At 41.5% G+C, this 19024-nt stretch overlaps 1 long non-coding RNA gene across 1 annotated transcript in view; it reads right to left on the bottom strand.

Annotated features, from left to right (window-relative positions):
- Window positions 1-19024, bottom strand: part of LOC140690915 (uncharacterized) — a 123093-nt gene that overhangs the window by 18194 nt on the left and 85875 nt on the right. The window contains exon 3 of the long non-coding RNA XR_012066269.1: window positions 14659-14778. This is a non-coding gene — a long non-coding RNA (uncharacterized lncRNA). The remainder of the gene's footprint in view (window positions 1-14658; window positions 14779-19024) is intronic.

The following is a 19024-nucleotide window of genomic DNA, read 5'->3' as shown; positions in this document are numbered from 1 at the left end:
AAGAAAGAAAGAATTTCAATACTATTTTGACACAACACAAACTACTACACTGAATACCAGTATATCGCTTAAATACATAAATCTTACATGTACAAAAACCTACTCAACCTGTTGATGTAGCAAGGCCCTGAAAATGCCTAGATGGGTTTACTAACTCCATAAATACATAGGTTTGGCCCCAGCATGTCTATTAATTTTTGATAAAATTACACATGCAAGCATCTGCATCCCAGGGAGCATGCCCTCTAAACCGTAAAAGATGTAAAGGAGCAGGCACCGAGCACACCAAAAACTAGCTCACAGCATCTTGCTTAACCACACCCCTATGGGACACAGCAGTGATAAAAATGAAGCCATAAACAAAAGTCGGACTAAGTTATATTAAACAATCAGGGTTGGTAAATTTTGTGCCAGCCACCGTGGTCATACAACTAACCCAGATTAACAGAAATCTGGCATGAGGTTTGTTGAAGAGCACCTGAAATTAAAGGTAAGTCCTAGCCAAACTGCAAAAAGCCATAGCTAAAACAAAAACAAGCTACAAAAGTGACGTTCACATTTCTGACTACACAACCGTGGAGATCCAAACTGAGATCAGATACCCCACTATGCTTAGCCCTAATTTCAAGTAATTAAAACAGCAAAAATTTTGCCAGAATACTAGTAGCGAAAAGCCTAAAACTCAAAGGTCTTGGCGATGCTTCATATCCCATTAGAGGAGCCTGTAATAAACCCCAATAAACCTTACCAACTCTTGCTAATACAGTCTATTTACTACCATCTTCAGCAGGCCCTAAAAAGGAAAAATATACAAGTATAGTGATCAGAAGTAAAAATGTTAGGTCAGGTTGTAACCCATGGGATGGGAAGAAATGGGCTACACTTCCTACCTCAAGAATATAAACTAATTTAATACAAAAGTTTTTCACAGAATTAAAAACCAAAGCAAGATTTAGTAGTAAATTAAGCATAGAGTGCTTAGTTAAATCGGACCATCAAGTTCACACACACCACCTGTCACCCTCCTCAAATATGGATAACTTTCCATAAACTATTGCCAAGTACCAAACATAAAAGAGGAGACAAGCTGTAACAAGGGAAGTATATTGGAAAGCATGCTTGGACAAATCAAAATGTAGCTTAAATAAAGCACCTAGTTTACACCCGGGAGATTTCATTTTGAACTAAAACTTGCCCAAATTTCCCACCAAATTCAACTACCATAAGCAAATTAAATAAAACATTCATTCAACATCTAAAGAACAGGAGATAGAAATTTAAACTTGGTGCTATAAAGTACCACAGGGAATGATACGAAGCATGATACGAATGATGAATGAAGCACTGAAAGTACCAAAAAGCAAAGTTTATCCCTTCTACCTTTTGCACAATGATTTAACTAGAAAACTTTAACAGAGAGAACTTATGTCAAACACCCCCAAACCAGACAAGCTACTTAAGAACAGTTTACAAGAACAAACTCATCTATGTGGCAAAATAGAAGATTTATAAGCAGAGGTGACAAGCCTCATGAGCCTGGTGACAGCTGGTTGTCCGGAAAAAGAAAATTACTTAAAGAATCGTAACTTTTAATGTGGACGTTGCTCTTAAAAGATACAGCTTTTTAGATACAGGATACAACTTTTCTCAGAGAGTAAACACAATTTCGTAGTTGGCTTAAAAGCAGCCACCAATTAAGAAAGCATTCAAGCTCAACAACACATTCATCTTAACACCAGCAACAAATAAACCAACTGCTAATTTAATACTGGACTAACTAATCTATTAATTAACAGAAACAATACTATTAATATGAGTAACAAAAAATAACTATGCTTGCATAAGCCTATATCAGGGCAGACAGCCCACTAATAGTTAACAATAAAGTAAACCTAAGCCAACAATTGTTTATCAAAACAGTTAACCCAACACAGAAATGCATTTAAGGAAAGATTTTTAGAAGTAAAAGGAACTCGGCAAACATAACCCTGCCTGTTTACCAAAAACATCACCTCTAGCATAACTAGTGTTAAAGGCACTGCCTGCCCCGTGACATGTGTTTAAGGGCCGTGGTATCCTGACAGGGCGAAGGTAGCGTGATTATTTGTTCTCTAAATAAGGACTTGTATGAACGGCCACACCAGGCTTTTACTGTCTCTCACTTTTGCTCAGTGAAACTGGCCCTCCTGTGAAGATGAGGGAACAATAATATTCCATTACATATATATGCTGCATCTTCTTTATCCATTCATCTATCGATGTGCACTTATGATGTGTCCATATCTTGGCAATTATAAATAATGTTGCTATTAATAGTAGGGTGTATGTATCTTTCTGAATTAATTCTTATTTTGGGGATGGCTTTATTCCTTTGATAAATATATGTTTAAAAAACTAAAGCTCTAAATGTTCTTAGAAACAATGAAAAGTACATATATGTCAATTTTAAAATATGTGCAGCACATTGTGTATATGTATTTACATGCAATGCACAGTGTATGTGCAGTCAAATTGTAACAATTCTATCTAATAAAACTGAAAAATGAAAAAAAAAAGAGGAGGGAACAATATAATAAGACAAGAAGACCCTTTGGAGCTTTAATTAACTAATCCAAAAAATAATAATAATAATAAACAATAACCTAACCTCAGAGGATAACAAAGCTTTTAATGGATTAACAATTTTGGTTGGGGCAACCTCAGAGAATCCAATAAGCTCCAAGTGATTAAAATTTAGACCAACTAGTCAAAATGCTTCATCACCTATTGACCCAAAATATTGATCAACAGAACAAGTTACCCTGGGGATAACAGAGCAATCCTATTCTGGAGTTCGTATCGACAACAGGGTTTAGGACCTCAGTGTTGGATCAGGACATCCCAAAGTTGCAACCGCTATTAATGGTTCATTTGCTCAACGATTAAAGTCCTAAGTGATAGGAGTTGAGACCAGAGTAATCCAGGCAGGTTTCAATCTATTACACATTTCTCCCAGTACAAGAGGAAAAGAGAAATAAGGCCTACTTTACAAAAGCATTTTCAAATCGATTAATGATATCACCTCAAATCAATTAATTTATACACACCCTACCCAAGAACAGGGTTTGTTAAGGTGGCAGAGCCCAGTAATTGTGTAAAACTTAAACCTTTATTGCCAGAGGTTCAATTTCTTTTCCTAACCAAATGCTTATGATCAACATTCCTTCACGCACTATCCCGATCCTACCAGCTGTAGCATTCCTCACGTTAACTGGATGAAAAGTTCTAGGCTATATGTGGCTCTGGATAGGGGCCAAACATCGTCAGCCCCCGTGGATTATCACACCCACTGCCGACGCAGTCCAATTATTTACTAAAGCACCACTACGGACCACCATCATCAGTTTCTATACTCTGCACTGCACCAATTCTAGCCTTAACACTAGCTCTCACAAGAGGAATCGCTCTTCCCGTACCCCAGTCACTAAGTAACATAAACCTATGGGTACTATTTACACCAGCCATATCAAGCCTAACCTTTTATTCCACCCTCTGATCCGGATGGGCTTCAAATTCAAAACACGCCCTACGAGCGGCAGCACAGACAATCCTGTATGAAGTAACACTAGTGATTATTCTATCAGTCCTATGGATAAACAGATCACTTACACTTTCAACACTATTACACCAGAACACATAGGATTCATTTCCTCATCCTGACTCCCAGCCATACATGATGTGTTTCCACTCTAGCAGAAACCAGCTGAGTCCCATTTGATGTACTAGAAAGAGAATCAGGAACTAGGATTCGGCTTCAACGTGGAATATGCCCAGGCCCATTCACCCTGTGCTTCCTAGCAGAATATGCCAATCCTGTCATAATAAATATTTTCACAACAATCCTATTTCTAGAAGCATTTCATAATTCCTACTGACCAGAATGACATACAACCAACTTCATCATTAAAACACTCCTCCTAACAACAGCCTTTCTATGAATTCAAGCGTCACCACTCTGATGTGATCAACTCATACATGTCTCATGGAAACATCCCCTACCACTAACACTAGCCCTGTGTACATCACACGTTGCACTACCTATCACTACATCAAACATCCCACCACAAACATAAGAAACATGCCTCACAAAAGAGATTACTTTGATAGAGTAAATAATAGAGGTTTAAATCCTCTTATTTCTAGAAATACAGGAATTGAACCTACCCCTAAGAATTCAAAATTCTTCATGTTACCACATTACACCACATCCTATAGTAAAGGTCAGCTAAATAATCTTGGAGTCCATACCTCAAAAATGGTGGTTTATAGACTCTCTGTACTTAAAAAAACTCTATTATCTTCACTTTTATTGTACAGACCATCATCTTAAGAACTGTAATTGTAATAACAAGCTCACACTGGTTACTTATCTGCATCAGATGCAAAATAAACATATTAGCTATTATTCCCATTCTACTAAAAGAAATTCAACCCAAGAGTTACAGAAGCATCCACGCAATATTTTCCAGCACAGGCCACTGCATAAATACTACTTAGAATGGTTTTATCATTAATGTTATACACTCTGGTCAATGAACTATTACAAAAATTTTTTTAATCAGCAAGGAGCTCTTCTCCCCATAGATACTTTCCTCTCTTCTCCACTAGTGATATTTATAAACTGCATTACTTATTTTTTTATATGTATATAAATATTTTATATTTATATATATATATATAGGGGTGTATGTATGTGTATATATACACATATATGTATATAGTTGTTGCCATATCTGTCTCCTCCACTCAACTGAGCTCTGCAAGGGCAGGGACCATGATTCGCTCACCAATATGTTGTTGGTGCCTAGCATAAACGCCTGGCACAAGGCAGTTTCTCAATAAGTTATGGTGGAATAAATGTGGAGCAAAGTTTGCCCACATCCACATTAAACAATGCCCAGAACCCTTCGCAATTTGGTCCAGTTCCGGCTCCAACAATCACTCTGGAGCAATACAGTCAACTTCTTCACCCCAGGCTACAAAGGGAGTCTTTGCTCTCTAGTCTATCTATACGTCAACAGGATCACTACTTTTCATTATGGCAAAACTGACATTTGGCACATCAAGAGGAAGGACACGATGATGTAAGTAAGGAAAGGCTTTCACAACTTCCAACCATGAGAGTGGGGTACGTGGAGGGATGGAAGTTCCCAACAAAGAAAATGGTCTGGTTCATCAACAGGGAAAAGTGTGAATTTAATTAGGACTCTATAGTGGCTGAGGTGCGGACCTCATCTTTTACAGCTGCCTTCAGCAAGAGAAATGGAGATGATAAATCAGAAATCTGGAATCATTACCAAGGCTGCTAAGATCCAGGCCAAACACTAATTGACCTCCAGGAGTGACAACAGAGTTTTGGAATCAATGTATCCATACGTCCAAGCAATCAATAACCCCCAGGGAAGCCAGTCAAATTAGCCAGGGCCCAGCAGACTGCAGCCTGAAATAAATTGGACAGAGCCTAAAGGAAATCCATTGTTGGCCAAAATTGGAACGGAAATCAGAAAACAAGAGCTTGACACTGGTACCACAATTCTTCTGACAATGGATGCTTCTTTTTCCAAAAGACTGTAAACTCTTTGAGGACAGCAATTCTGTCCATCCCTTTACAGATATATTCTGAGAGCCCAGCCCAGTGACACGTATGTAGCAAATCTTCATCAAATATTTGTTGAAAGAGTGAGTGAATAAATAACTAAATGCTGTAGCATCCTTTCTTAAAATTTGCAGCATCTTATTGCTGTCAATTTCTCCAGTTTTGCATCTCACTGTTCTCCACCATGCAACTGAACCTCTAGCCAAGGTGCAGACGTGGAGGAAATGGAGCCTTCATCCATGGACGGAGGAAATGTAAATCTGTACAAGCACTTTGAAAAACTATTTGGCAGTATCTACTAGTGTTGAAAATATATATATATATATATATATATATATATATATATATATGTCATGATCCAATAATCCCATTTCTAAATATATGCTCAGGAGAAATACGCATATGTTCACTAAAAGACACATACAACATGTTCATAGAAGTCACTATTCACTATGGCCCCAAACTAGAAACTACCAAGATGCGCATCAATGGTAGAATGGATGAATATGTTATGATGCAATTATACAGTACAGTATGGTAATGAGAATGAATGAACAACAATTACAGGCAACGGAGTGGGTGCAAATGACAAATATCATGTTGCGTGAAAGAATCCAGACATGGTGGTACTAGTGTGCGATTCAATTTTTATAAAGTTCAAAAGCAAGCAAAATAATCTATTCTGTTAGAAGACAGGAAATGGATAACCCTGGGGCCAGCAGTAACCAAAAGTGGTGATGGTGGATCTTGAGGAATACTAGCAAAGATGCATTTCTTGATCTGAGTGCTGGTTACATGGATATGCTCAAACTGCAAACATTCACTGCACCACATGCACTTGTGATTTGTGCTTCTTCTACATTTAAGTTGTACTTTATTTAAAATTTGTTTTTAAGTAAAAACTAATAATTCTAGTCAATGAGTTGCAAACCCTAATGTTTTTAGAGGCCACTGTGTGTACTTAATGTATGTGAAAGAAATGGGCCAGTGGGCTATGCATGAGGGAAAAAAGAAGTGGGAGGCTGCAATGAACAGGGAGGCAAGTCCAACTGAAGACACTTAAATTCAGATTCTTTTAAACTCTGTGCTCACCCAATCAAATATGACTGTGTAACCAATTCAACCCAAGTATAACCAAATATCAATCTCTTCAGGTCCAGCCTGCATCCAACCACCCACAGCCTTTAGACACATCTGACAGCATGCCCCCAAGCCTCAGCTCTCAAGCTGCCTTCTGCCACATTCTTCAAAGGTAATGCCTTTCTCATTCTCCAAGGCATAGCTCAAATGTTTATTCATTAGAATGTCTTGCTGACCCTTCCTCTCTCAGGCATTAATAATCACTTTCTCCTTTGTGCTGCCATGAGACTATGTCTCTCCCACAGAGTATGAGCTCCAAGAAGATGGGGATTGCTATTTTGTTCACAGCCGAATCCTCAGCACCTAGGACAGAGCCTCACACATAGTACATGCTTGTTATGTAGGTTGAGAAAGACAGAGAGAGAGAAAGACTGTAGCTCTAAAATTATGCCCTTTATCTAGAAGGACGTGGTTATAAAGCCCGTAAACAAATATGCAAAGCAATCAATACTCCATACCAAATCCGGAGGACTATGCAAACAGCCCTTTATTTGGGACTGGGTTTGGAATTGTGTCTTTATTCTATCATAGCACTATGCCAATGCCTAAAGCTACTCCAGCGGGTACACGGATTTTCTTCTTGACTCTTGGGAATGATCCCATAAGGCATTGCCAACTTGGAAGCCTCTTCCACTTGGACCCTCATTGTCTATGACCTCTCCCCTCTGGACCCTTAGCTTATTAAAGGCAATGTTGGGAGGAGGGTAGAGCTCAGTGGCAGAGTGCATAAAGCATGCACAAGGTCCTGGGTTCAATCCCCAGTACTTTCATTAAAAATGAATAAATAAATAAACCTTATTACCTCCCCCCAGCAGAAAAAGGCCAATGTTCATTCTGCTTGTGTTCAGTTTCCAGCGCAATTTTTCAGCCATGTGGATCTTCCTTTTGTTCCACTGCTGGGTTAGAGGTTGGGGCGTGAGGAGGGGATGAAGATCCTTTGAGGAGAAGACGAGAGGTACTCACCCTGGCCTCCCTCATGGATGATCATCAAAAAAAGCAATCAGATGTGTCACATGGCCAAGATTAACCCCATTACCTCATCCTCTATGCATTATTATGCTAAAAGAATATCTATCTCCTACTGCTATACTAGCCTTGGTATATGCCATAAGAAGGTGTGAGTGGAGGGAGAAAAATATGTGTTTCTGCTCTTCTATCATAATAATCATCACACTGCATTTTGCTTTGTTGTACACAATCTGCCTCCCCTAGGAGACGGTGAGCTCCCTAAGGGCACGGACTATGTTTCATTCTTCCATACATCTAAGTGTCCTCAAGGCACTCACAAAGGGGTGGAGGTGTATGCCATATGGTGCTGTGCTCTGCTGGGTAGTGGTTGAGAGAAAAGCTGCTGCCACTTGTGAAAAAGGAGTATTTTAAACCAAACTCATGTTTGCCTCCAACAGATTGCATCTGTCCAATGTTCTGTATGGTTGTGTTTATGCTACAGAAGACAAAAGGCACCAAGTGGGAGTCTCGGGTAACTGAAAGCTTGGACCAGTCAGAATGATGGGTCGGAATAACAGCTCTGTCAACTGGAAGCTCTGGGTGCCCACCCTGCCTTTGGCGTTCAGAATACTGCATGCAGGGTAGAAGATTTAAGATGCCATAAATACATTCCCTGGACTATGAGAGCATCGACCAGCACCACTAGGCACCAGTACCACACACAACCTAACAGGGGGTGCAATTCCAGCCAATATTTTAAAATCAAAAATAACTTTTTTCTTAATACAAGCATCATCTATGCTAACTGTGGAAGATTTAGAAAACACAAGGAAGGGCAAATAATTTTTTAAAATACATGTGATACTAGTACCTAGAAATAAACACTGTAACTCCCTACAGACTTTAATATGCCAGTCCTAGCACTGATCTCAGAGAGTGTTTGGCTAGATCTTCATGTTAATTCAACTCTGCTCCACGTGGCTTCTGCCAGGTGTGGTCCTCCCTTCCATGTCCATTGCCACTTCCACTTCCCTCCAGCCATAGTGACTCTCATCTCCAGTGGACCATAAGCAAAGGATCATCTTGCTGCTCTTCTTTTCATTCTACAATCCACATGCAGTTATGGCATAAACTCTGTGTCCATCTTCTCTCAAGCCCTTCCCTTTGGATTACAAAGAGCTTACATCATAAACTAAAAAAAAAATTACTATCATGTTCCTGCTACAACCACCTTAATTCTCCGCAAGGCAAGACAGATACTTCTTAGTTGGGGAAGCATATGTACTGGGAAGGAGAATTCTCCCCTATACGCACAAACACATAGACATTTCTACATTTCATCAGATCGAAAAAGCTAGTAATTACAAGACACACTATTTTTTTCAAATGTTATTGAAGTGAAAGCACACAAGGAGAAATGTGTAAGAAACATAAATGTATAGCTCAATGAATAATCACAAACATCTGTGTGGCCGCCAGCTGGGTCAAGAAACAGAACGATGCCAGCCTTTCGGAAGTCCCTCCCTCCAGCATGTTCCCTCGACCCTCTAAGAGGACAGAACCTGCCTTGACTTATAACACTGTATCTTGGTTTTGCCTGGGCTTTTGAACTCTACGTATATTCTTTTGTTTACGATTTCTATCATTCAACATTATACTTGTGAGATTCATCCTTGACTCCTCACTATTTTATGTAGCCCTAAGAAAGAAAAAACACTACCAATTAAACTATGGCACAAAGCTTTCTTATCACTTATCATTTTTATTTTATGCCTATTTAAAGAGCTCTTTTAGACTTATTTGTTCAGACTTTTATCACGTATTATTCTTATGCACTCATAAAAAAAGGAAAATACGAGCAAAATAAATTGGCAGGATATCCCAAAAACTCCTTTCTGTTCAGAATCCAACTCTTCTAAATCACCTTTGACTCACAATCAAGGATTCCCATTTCTTTCTGCCATTCATTGCACCATGGCATTGGTGATGTGACTTTTCCTCAAAGAGTGTCCCACTGTTGTCTCCAAAGGTTTCTTCTGAGCTGATGACACCAAGTATGGATGCTTAAATTCTCTTACTCTTACTAGAAGAGTCAGTGGAAGGTTTTTAGACATCAACCAGAATTCATAGTCCTTCCTCAAATGGTCTTTAATGGTTTGTTGAAACTGAAGCATGGAGCTAAGTGGTCCATTCAGGCTACCAGGAATAAGAACCAAATGTGCAAACACTCAGACAATGACAACCACATAAAAATGACTGTCTAGCTGACAGTGGCTGTAGGATGCCATCAATCCCCAGACACATCCCAGTTTCTGAGGTGACACAATGTTATTTAACGTGTATTTTAGAAACAATGAAATGCAGTAATAGTGTAGTGTATCTCTCTTACTTTAGTAGAGTAGGAAATGGTCATGTGATAGGACTATACTTCCCTAAGACAGGGAGGGGGGAAAAAACAATCAGAGATGAATAATTCAGTATATCAAGAAAATATTTGGGCCAAAAACATTAATAAGCCTATTTAGGGATAAAGTGGGTTTGGCTGAATTTACTTAAATTTTGACTAAAAGAACTTCTTTGATGCTTTATGTCTTATTTCTCTGATGATTTCACAGTAGCTGTGCTCACCATCACAGGGAACGCCACCACCATTCATCCACCCACTTCCCACGACAGAAACTTAAGTGACAGTGCCCTCACTCATGACCCCCACACCCAGTCCAAGTCTGAATGGCATCTTTCCAGTCTCCTGAAGATCTCTCCTATCTGCCCACACCTCTCTCTCTTCATCACAAGCAGCCCAGTTTAAACCACCATCGTTGCTCACTTTGCTGATACAGACATATCCTTATAGTCAAATCTCATCTCTTCTAGGCCCACTACCACGCATCCATCTCCCACCAAGCAAAGAAGGGATCTTCCTAAAATGTAAATCTAGGCATGCCACCCCATGGCTCTAACGAATGATGTCCAAACTCCTTTCCTTACCGTGGCTCATAAACTCCTGCAATTTCTGGCTGAGAAATACCACACATGGCTAGGCTGGTGTATCCTGATCAACTCTAGGGCACACCATGCTTTAGGCCGTAACTTGGCTCACGCTGTGGAGTTGCACCATACACAATATACACAGCAGCCCTGTCCCTGCTTACTTGTCCAGTCTCATCTGTACCACTTTCCTCCTTGCTCTCCATATTGGACCCACATGGACCTTCTCTTAGTCCCCCAAACACACCAAACTCCTTTCCAACTTTGTCTATGCTGTGCAATCTTTTTAGGCACCCATACCCTCAATCGCCCCTTCACTTAAATAACTCCTACTAATCCTCTGTGTCTCAGTTTGAATGATACTTCCTCAAGAAAGCCTTCCCTGACTGTCCAGGCTTTCTGTACAACCACTCATAGACCTGGTTAAAATTGTAATAGATTCTTTTTTATGTGCTTTATCGCTTAAAATCTGGTTTCTCGCCTGGCGTGTAAGCTGCTCAAGGGAACTGTGTGTCTTTTCACTGATGCACTCCCAGTGCCCAATGTAGTGCCAAGCACAGAGCAGGCGTTCAGTAAGCAGGGAACGAATGAATGAGCAGAAGTGCAGATGTAGGGTGGATGGATAGGGAAATAACTGGTGAATGAATGAATGAACCCCTTTATGACAAACAGAGGCAGCACTGATTCATTTGGTGAATTTCAGGGCTGCTTCATATCTCCATTCGTCCCTCCTTCTTCTCCCTAATCTGCCACCCACCTAAACTGGTCTGACCATTGGGCCCCTCTAAGGGTTCAAAACTGCCTTCAACTTAGAGTGGCCAACTGTAGCAAAGAAAACACAAGCTACCCAGCTAAATGTGAATTTTAGATAAGCAATGATTTTTTTTTAGTATGTCAAAATGAATAATAATTTTAAGTATCAATTTCATTTTTATATACTTATACTTTAAAAAGTCATTGTTTATCTGAAATTCAAATTTAGGAACCCTGTAGTTCATCTGGCAACCGTAATTCCACTTCTTCAAACCTGGACCTGCTTACCCTCAGCTCCACCCTCTGCCTTCTGCCCACTTCTGTGTCACAGGGGTCTGACCTCTGCGTACTACATTTCCCAGAACCCTTTGCTATCTGGCTTCTGGGTTGGACCAGTGGGAGGCACAAGTGGGACAGTGACAGGTAACAGTAAGAAAAAGGTCAGTCTTCCTCTCCCGTCTTCTCTGCCTCAGGCAGCATCTCTAGCACCTTCCAAAGGGTGACCCCAGCTCCTGGTCACACCACCTCCTCTCTGTTCCTCCAGCCTAGGAACGGCAGCTTCCTGCTGCTGCCAGTCTCCGAGTTGCCTCACCGTTTCAGTTTGTCTCCTCTACTCTTTGCTCATCTGTATAACCTCTCCCCTGCACTTAATTCCTTCTGCATTAAAACCTCAGAAGGTTTCTGTTTTCCTAATTTGAACCCCAGACTGATACACCCCAAGCCTCTGACTCCTTGTTGGTCTGACCTGGTTGCTGCATAAACTCTTTCTCCTTAGTAAACCAAGTGTAACATTCCCAGTGCCAGCCCCATTTTCAAGTCCTTTCACTCTGATTGTAGTTAGAGATTGCTTCTCTGGTCTAGTGTTTGAGGAAATGGCTTCAGTATTATTTTTATGAGTAATAATAATAATGCTAATATTTATTCAGCAGTTACTATATGCAAAGAACTATATGTGCTTCACCCCATTTACCTTCCAATATAACTTTATGACTTGATACTATTGTCCCCACTTGGCAGATGAGAAGCCTGAGGCTCAGAGACCAAGGTGATGCATTTAGAAAGGGAGCCCCAAGTCAGTGTGACTCTGTGCTCTGAACTGTCCCCCTCTACTGCCCGGGAATCCAGTCCCATCTTCCTCTGCCCACACTCTCAGAGCCAGTGCCAGTTCTCTCAGAGGATATGGGCATCTTTAGAAGCTGCTGTGTGGACTTTCTCTGGAGGGGACTTTGAGTTTTTCAGCCAGTAGTCTTTATCTTGAGGCTGCTTTGAATGAACACGTCTCCATGGTGTATGTGTATGTGGGGGTGGGTGTAACAAAGAGGGAGTGACCTTGAAATTTGCAGTGAAGTCCCTCTGTGTCAGCTGTCATCACGGTGAGATGCCAGCCAGGCAGCTCGGCAGGGGACTCAGGGAGACATGAAAGACACACAGACTCAGATGAAAGGAGATACCATTAATCAGCAGAGGGGCCGTTGGCAGCAAGGGAGTATCTGCTCAACAAAATATGAAGTGTCACCCAAGCAGCACAGTGAGAGGGCCACCTGATGCATGCTGCCTTAGAAAGGCCCATTTTATAGCAAAAATAAATAACGAGAAGAGGGTGACATTCATCCCTCCAACACTCTCCTGAGTTTCTGGGGAAATTGCAGAGAATGGACTCCGAGCTTCACAATCAGAGCATGTGGAGGAGCCCCCACAGGGACTCAGATCCCTCCGCTACAGACCTCAGCCCTGCTAGCCACCAGCTGCTGGCCTCACACTGATCCAGCTGTTTAACATTTGCAAACCAATATCAATTTTTAACACGGCACGGGTGTCAGGGAATAGGCAGAAAGCCAGGCAGGAATGAAGTGAGTACAATTTGATTTGGCCAAGTTTCCTGCTCTGGGGAGTAGTGGAGGAGGGAAGGCAGGATGCGGTCGGGACAGCCTGGGAAGCAGACAGAGTATGTGTCTGGCGGGTTCCTTCCCAGGACTCCCCACATCAAACATGCTATGCTCACAGGTCATTGCCATGCTGCCCCAGGAAGGGCCACCTGCAAAGTCCAATTCATTCATTGCCTATTTAACAAGTATTCACTGAGCACTTACCATGTCCTAGGCGTTGTGCTGGGGTAATCCCAGACTCCCTCTATTAGGGAAGACTTTCCCCATCTTCTGTCCCCTCTGTCAAGACCTTGCTATTTGGTCATTCTGATTATTCAGGTCAGGAATATTCATTGAGCACCTACTCTGTGCTGGGCACGACAGCTGAATTCACAGCAGTGGATAAGACAGATCCAGCCAGTGATAGATGGTGGAAAGAATAAAAGATTTGTAGCCCAATGACCCATTTTGGACAGGCGGGTTAGCCCCTCAGAACATCAGTCTCCTCCTTCAGAAAGTGAAGGTGTTCCCACTCATTCATAAAGACACTGTGAACCTCAGAGACAAAGGATGTGAAAATTTCTAAGCACACCTACAAAGACCCTATTTCTAAATAAAGTCACATTCTGAGGGGAACAGCAGATATAAACCTGGGAGGATACTAACCTACTATAATTCTACTGTTATCAATGAAGTAATATTTTTTATGGTTTGAATGTATGTTTTTGTCTCTTATTCCTCAACCTCCCTATAATCTCCCAGAGATCAGGAAGCGTGGGTAACATTGTCTGGGGTCCCCATTTTTACCAACATCTAAATCTCTGTTGAATGAATGAGTGAATGACTTACTAAAGGGATATTAATTGGGGGTTGAAACCCCAAGAGCCAGGCTGGGAACACAACCAAGGGAACATTGGGCCTGATGGCGGGAACTGGAGGGCACATGACCTCATGAGGGCACTGCTGCTGGACTCCAGCCAACTCCTGCCACGCCAGAATCAAGCCAAGAGTTGCCAGACCTTCTAATTTTTCAACAAAAGTAGAATACGTGGCTTTTTACGTGAAATCTCCCAAGTTTTAAATGTTGGCAATAAACTAAACTGCTAAAAACACAGTACAGAATAAGCAAAACACACCTTTAAGCTGTACTTGGCAGACCACCAGCTTATAACCTCTACTAAGACATAAGGAGTGACTCTGATGGCGTCATTTCAGGCAGGCCAGTGACAAAGACGTCGCTGAGATGACTGGCCTTGCAATGTCTCTCCTCTGCCTGCCGGTGGGTTCAGTGTTTGTGACCCCGCAAAAATTTACAAGTGAAAGACTCACGTGCTCATCAATTCATGCATTCAGGAAGTACTCAGGGGAATTCCACACTGCATGATGCTGTATGCCGGGCTGGGCACACACAGGAGCCCAAAACAGCCATGATGCCTGTCCTCAGGGAGCCTGGAAAGGGAGGGAGAGATTAACCTGATCATTATTCAAACAATTATTTAATTGTAACTATGGTGAACTGAAAAGAAGACAGAGCAAATTTTCCCCTCTCTTAGTTTTTTGGTATTTTTTGTTTAATTTATTTGAGAATGGAGATACGTGGAGGGGCTCGTGGTTATAACCCGTGGAACCCAAACAAGAGAACAGAATTCTTTTTTTTTTTTTGAGGTTTTTTCTTTTTTAACATTTTTTATTGAGTTATAATCATTTTACAATGTTGTGTCAAATTCCAGTGTAGAGCACAATTTTTCAGTTATACATGAACATATATATACATTCATTGTCACATTTTTTTCTCTGTGAGCTACCATAAGACCTGCTATATATTTTCCTGGGCTATACAGTATCAGAATTCTTTAAAAAGTGGACAGGAAAAGTCAGCAGCAACAGCTACCATTTAGTGAGCACCTACTATATGCCCACCGTTGTGCCAGACATGTTAGATGCGTTTTCTTTAACTTCCAAAATAAGTCTACAGGGTGAGTATTATTTCCATTTTCTAAAGGAAAAACACTAAGGCTAAGTAAACTGCCCAAGATTAAGAGCGCAGTGAGCGGCAGAGCCGAGACTCTAACGCACAACTGTCTCGCTCTGCAGCTCACGGTCTTTCAGTCACATAACGCTCTTTCTCCGCAAGCACCCACCACCAAGTGCAAACTCCCTGTCCTGACTTCCAGCCAAGAGAATAAACAATCTCTGGAAGGTATAATAGCCCAAACGTAACCGAAGTTCATTTCTCACTTGTCTAATATTCCAAGGCAGTGGTCCTGGTAGGGCAGAGCTGGCAAATAGTAACTCAAGGACCCAGAACCTTTGTATCTCCTGGCTTTGGCACCTCCAAAAACAAACTGGCTTCCAAGGTACCCCGGGTGGGAAAAGAACAAGAAAGACTGTGGGTGTGAGGTTTTTATGGGCCATGCAAGAGGGAGGCCACATTTCTGTTTATATCGCATTGGCTACAATTCAGTCATATGGTGACACCTGCTGCAAGGGAGGCTGGGAAGTGTAGTCTGCGCACCGAGGGAAAAGGGAAATTCATTTGGTGATCAGCTAGTCCTCCTGCCACACAGCTTCCCAGTAATCCATTTATTCTGGTTGTATCTTTTGAGTATTTGCAAAAGTTCACCCAGGCTTACCTTCCTTGCTAGAGTGTCCAAGGAGCTTTATTCATGTACCTTACAGTTTTATATTTACATGGGTAGCTATTGAAAGTCAATACAACTGCTTGACACTATCATCATCTGAGGCTGGAGTCTCAGGGAGAGATAGGCTTTCTTTTCCACGGATTAGAAATGAATGCAGCCCCCTAAGCAATCTTGCCAAGGAGGAAGAAAATGATATAAAGAATGAAAAGCTTTCACAAGGAAGATATTACTCACACAGTCGTCCAGAGCTAGGTCTTCAAAGGAGATATGAAAATACCATAAGCCAATTTCAAGCAAATGTCATCCAAGACTCTTAAGAGGTTCCCTCTTGTCAAGTTTCCCTTTATGATACACTGAAAATTTTAGGGTACATCAATAAATCATGACTTGCCATTTCCCTCCAAAACTCTCCCTGTTGTGAAATTCCAAGCAGCTAATCCTTAGAACAATACCTTCAAGAAGATTTTACTGGGTATGTCTGGGTTTATGTTGCCCTTTATGTAAAGAAAGAACTCTTGCCCTATTCACCACCAGCAAGAGATGCACATTGAAATGGGTTTTTTGCTCCAGTTTGGGGAATACACGCTGCCTTAAATGCTTCCCCTACAAGAGGAATTATCCCAAACTCTGTTTCATGGAATAGTCATCCTATGAATGCTAATACAGGTTCTGAAAGAAAACAGGAGGCAGAAAGAGGATTTTGGAGAAAAAACAGGGAGGGACAAGCAGGAGGGTTAAAGAACGATAAAGAGGTTTCTTTACTGCAGGCCTTTCAGAATCTTTTGTATGTTAATTCTGGACTGAAAGAGAGTTTAGGTTGACTCTGCAGACAGAAACAGCTTCTATTCTTTCAATGGACCATAAGATGTCCATAGAGAGTATGCTTTCCATATATAGAATTCTTCTGAGTTTGAAAAACAAGGGGCTCTGGTCTGCTCAAAATATTCCTAAATGAGATACTGGGTACATTCTCTGTTCACCCCAATGTAAGTCAACAGTCTAGGAAAGAAAAAAACCCTCTAATTCAACTTAAGAACAGAAGTTTTGGGGCCAAAAGACCTGGGTTCAAATCCTCATTTTTTGCATTCACCTACTGTGCAACCTTGGGTAAATTAACTAATCTCTCTGAGCACCATTTTTTTGATGTTTCATTTCCTCATATGTGAAATGGGGATTATAATAACCACTGTCCCTATCTCACTGGGACATTACAGAATTAAGTGACACAAACTCGGGAAAATACTTAGTACACTTGCTGGCACATGTAAGTAACCTGCCCTCCAAAAATATTAGCCAGTATCATCATCACTATGGTAAGCTGTATTTCCCAGATCTATATGGCATGGGAACCTTTTAACACAGATTATCCATTAGCATCTCAAGGAACACTGCAGAATCAAGTTTGGGAAATGCTAACTAAAAGGGCATCTTATAAAGATGACATCCTGTGATGCTGACAGACCACAGGGGATTGCAGGACCCAGAGGGTGTTCATCCCGGGGCTCAACATCATGAACATGGTCCCTCTACTCATTTCTCAAAACCCAAAACGGTACATCTGGAGATGGTGCCAACTTTCCGGGTCCACCTGCAAATTCTTGGTGTCTGGCTGGGTCTTCTGCTCACTGAGTCCCAATCCTAGCCAGGGCTTACAAAGTGTGAGGCTAACCTTCCTCTGTTTAAAATGAGGATGGGCTGGCTGAACACGTCATGGACTATCTTTATACCCACTACCAAGGTCAATGCTTCCCAGTCTCCTCCTGTGGCTTATTCGGCTCCCATGGTAGACTGCCCTTTCCCCTTTGAGGTTGCTCCAGTTTGTCCACTCCAGGCTCTAAGAGAGATGATCTCCCACCGAATGCAGTTATAGCTATTTGAGTTTCAATGGCTGTCAATGACAAAATCATTACAGTCACCTCACTCCTTAGCCCTTCCAATATGCCAGGCAGTGTAAGCACCTGAAAGGCACCACCTCCTTCACGAACCCCTTACAAGAACTCTGTGAGGGAGGGTCTATGATTGTGCCCATGTCACAGATGAAGAGAGTGAGGTTCCAATGACTCGCCCAAGTTCTCACAGTAAGTTACGATCTGAACCTGGGCCAGGTCTCCTGAATTTGGTACGTCTACTTCATGTCACCTCCTTTTTCTCATGGCTTCCCACCCTCTCCTGCCTACTCCCTGCAGTAGCCTCCAAGAAAGAACTGGACGGGTTTGGTCAGGGAGGAGGAAAGCCAGCTGGACACACTGATTTCCAGAAAAACAGCTTTCGGCTCACTGATATTCAGCAAACTGGCCTGCTTCCAATATCAGAACAAGCAGTTGGTTGGTTCCTGAAGAAAGCCCCAGTGAACAGTCATAAAACATAATGCATTCATACCTTAAGAGTTTTAGTTTAACCTCAAAACAAAGCAATGTCATTTGTTCACCAATCTTTTGAGGCAGGGAGGTTTTGTCTTGGAGCATGGGAGCCCTAATGGAATTCCCTTTTCTCTCCCTTGCATAAATCACAACTATAATATATTACCTTTGATATTCAATTCCAATTTCTTTACAGTGAAGCACTCTAAAGGAGGCCCATGTGAAGTAACCAGAGTACTGCACTCTTTCAGACTGTTGTGGGTTGTGTGTGTGTGTGTGTGTGTGTGTGTGTGTTTTCTGCCAGTCATTTAGTTTTCACCCCTTAATTTAACAGCATTTCTTTGCAACTCACCTTTTCAAGTATTTTCAAAGTGCTTAACTTAATGTTCACAGAAACAACTCCTCTTTTAACTCTTGTGTATTTCATCTGTGATTTGTAATATTTAATTAAACTATATACTCACAGTAGAACAAAATGTAGGAGCCATGATCTTCCTGGCTCACACACTCACCTCCTTCAGATCGTGCCCAGAGGCTGTCTTCTCGGTAAGATGACCTGACAGCTCTCCCTGGACCCCTTCCCGGCTCGCTTTCACCTGCAGCATGTACGCTCATCTGAGGCACTGATCTTTTTTTTTTTAATTGTTGTCTCACCCCATTAGAATGTAAGTGCCATGAAGACAAAGATTTTAG

Source organism: Vicugna pacos, chromosome 32, assembly GCF_048564905.1.
Source record: "Vicugna pacos chromosome 32, VicPac4, whole genome shotgun sequence".
Classification (NCBI taxonomy): domain Eukaryota; kingdom Metazoa; phylum Chordata; class Mammalia; order Artiodactyla; family Camelidae; genus Vicugna; species Vicugna pacos.
The sequence above is the reverse complement of the archived record's forward strand: the minus strand, read 5'-3'. Positions and strand labels throughout refer to the sequence as shown.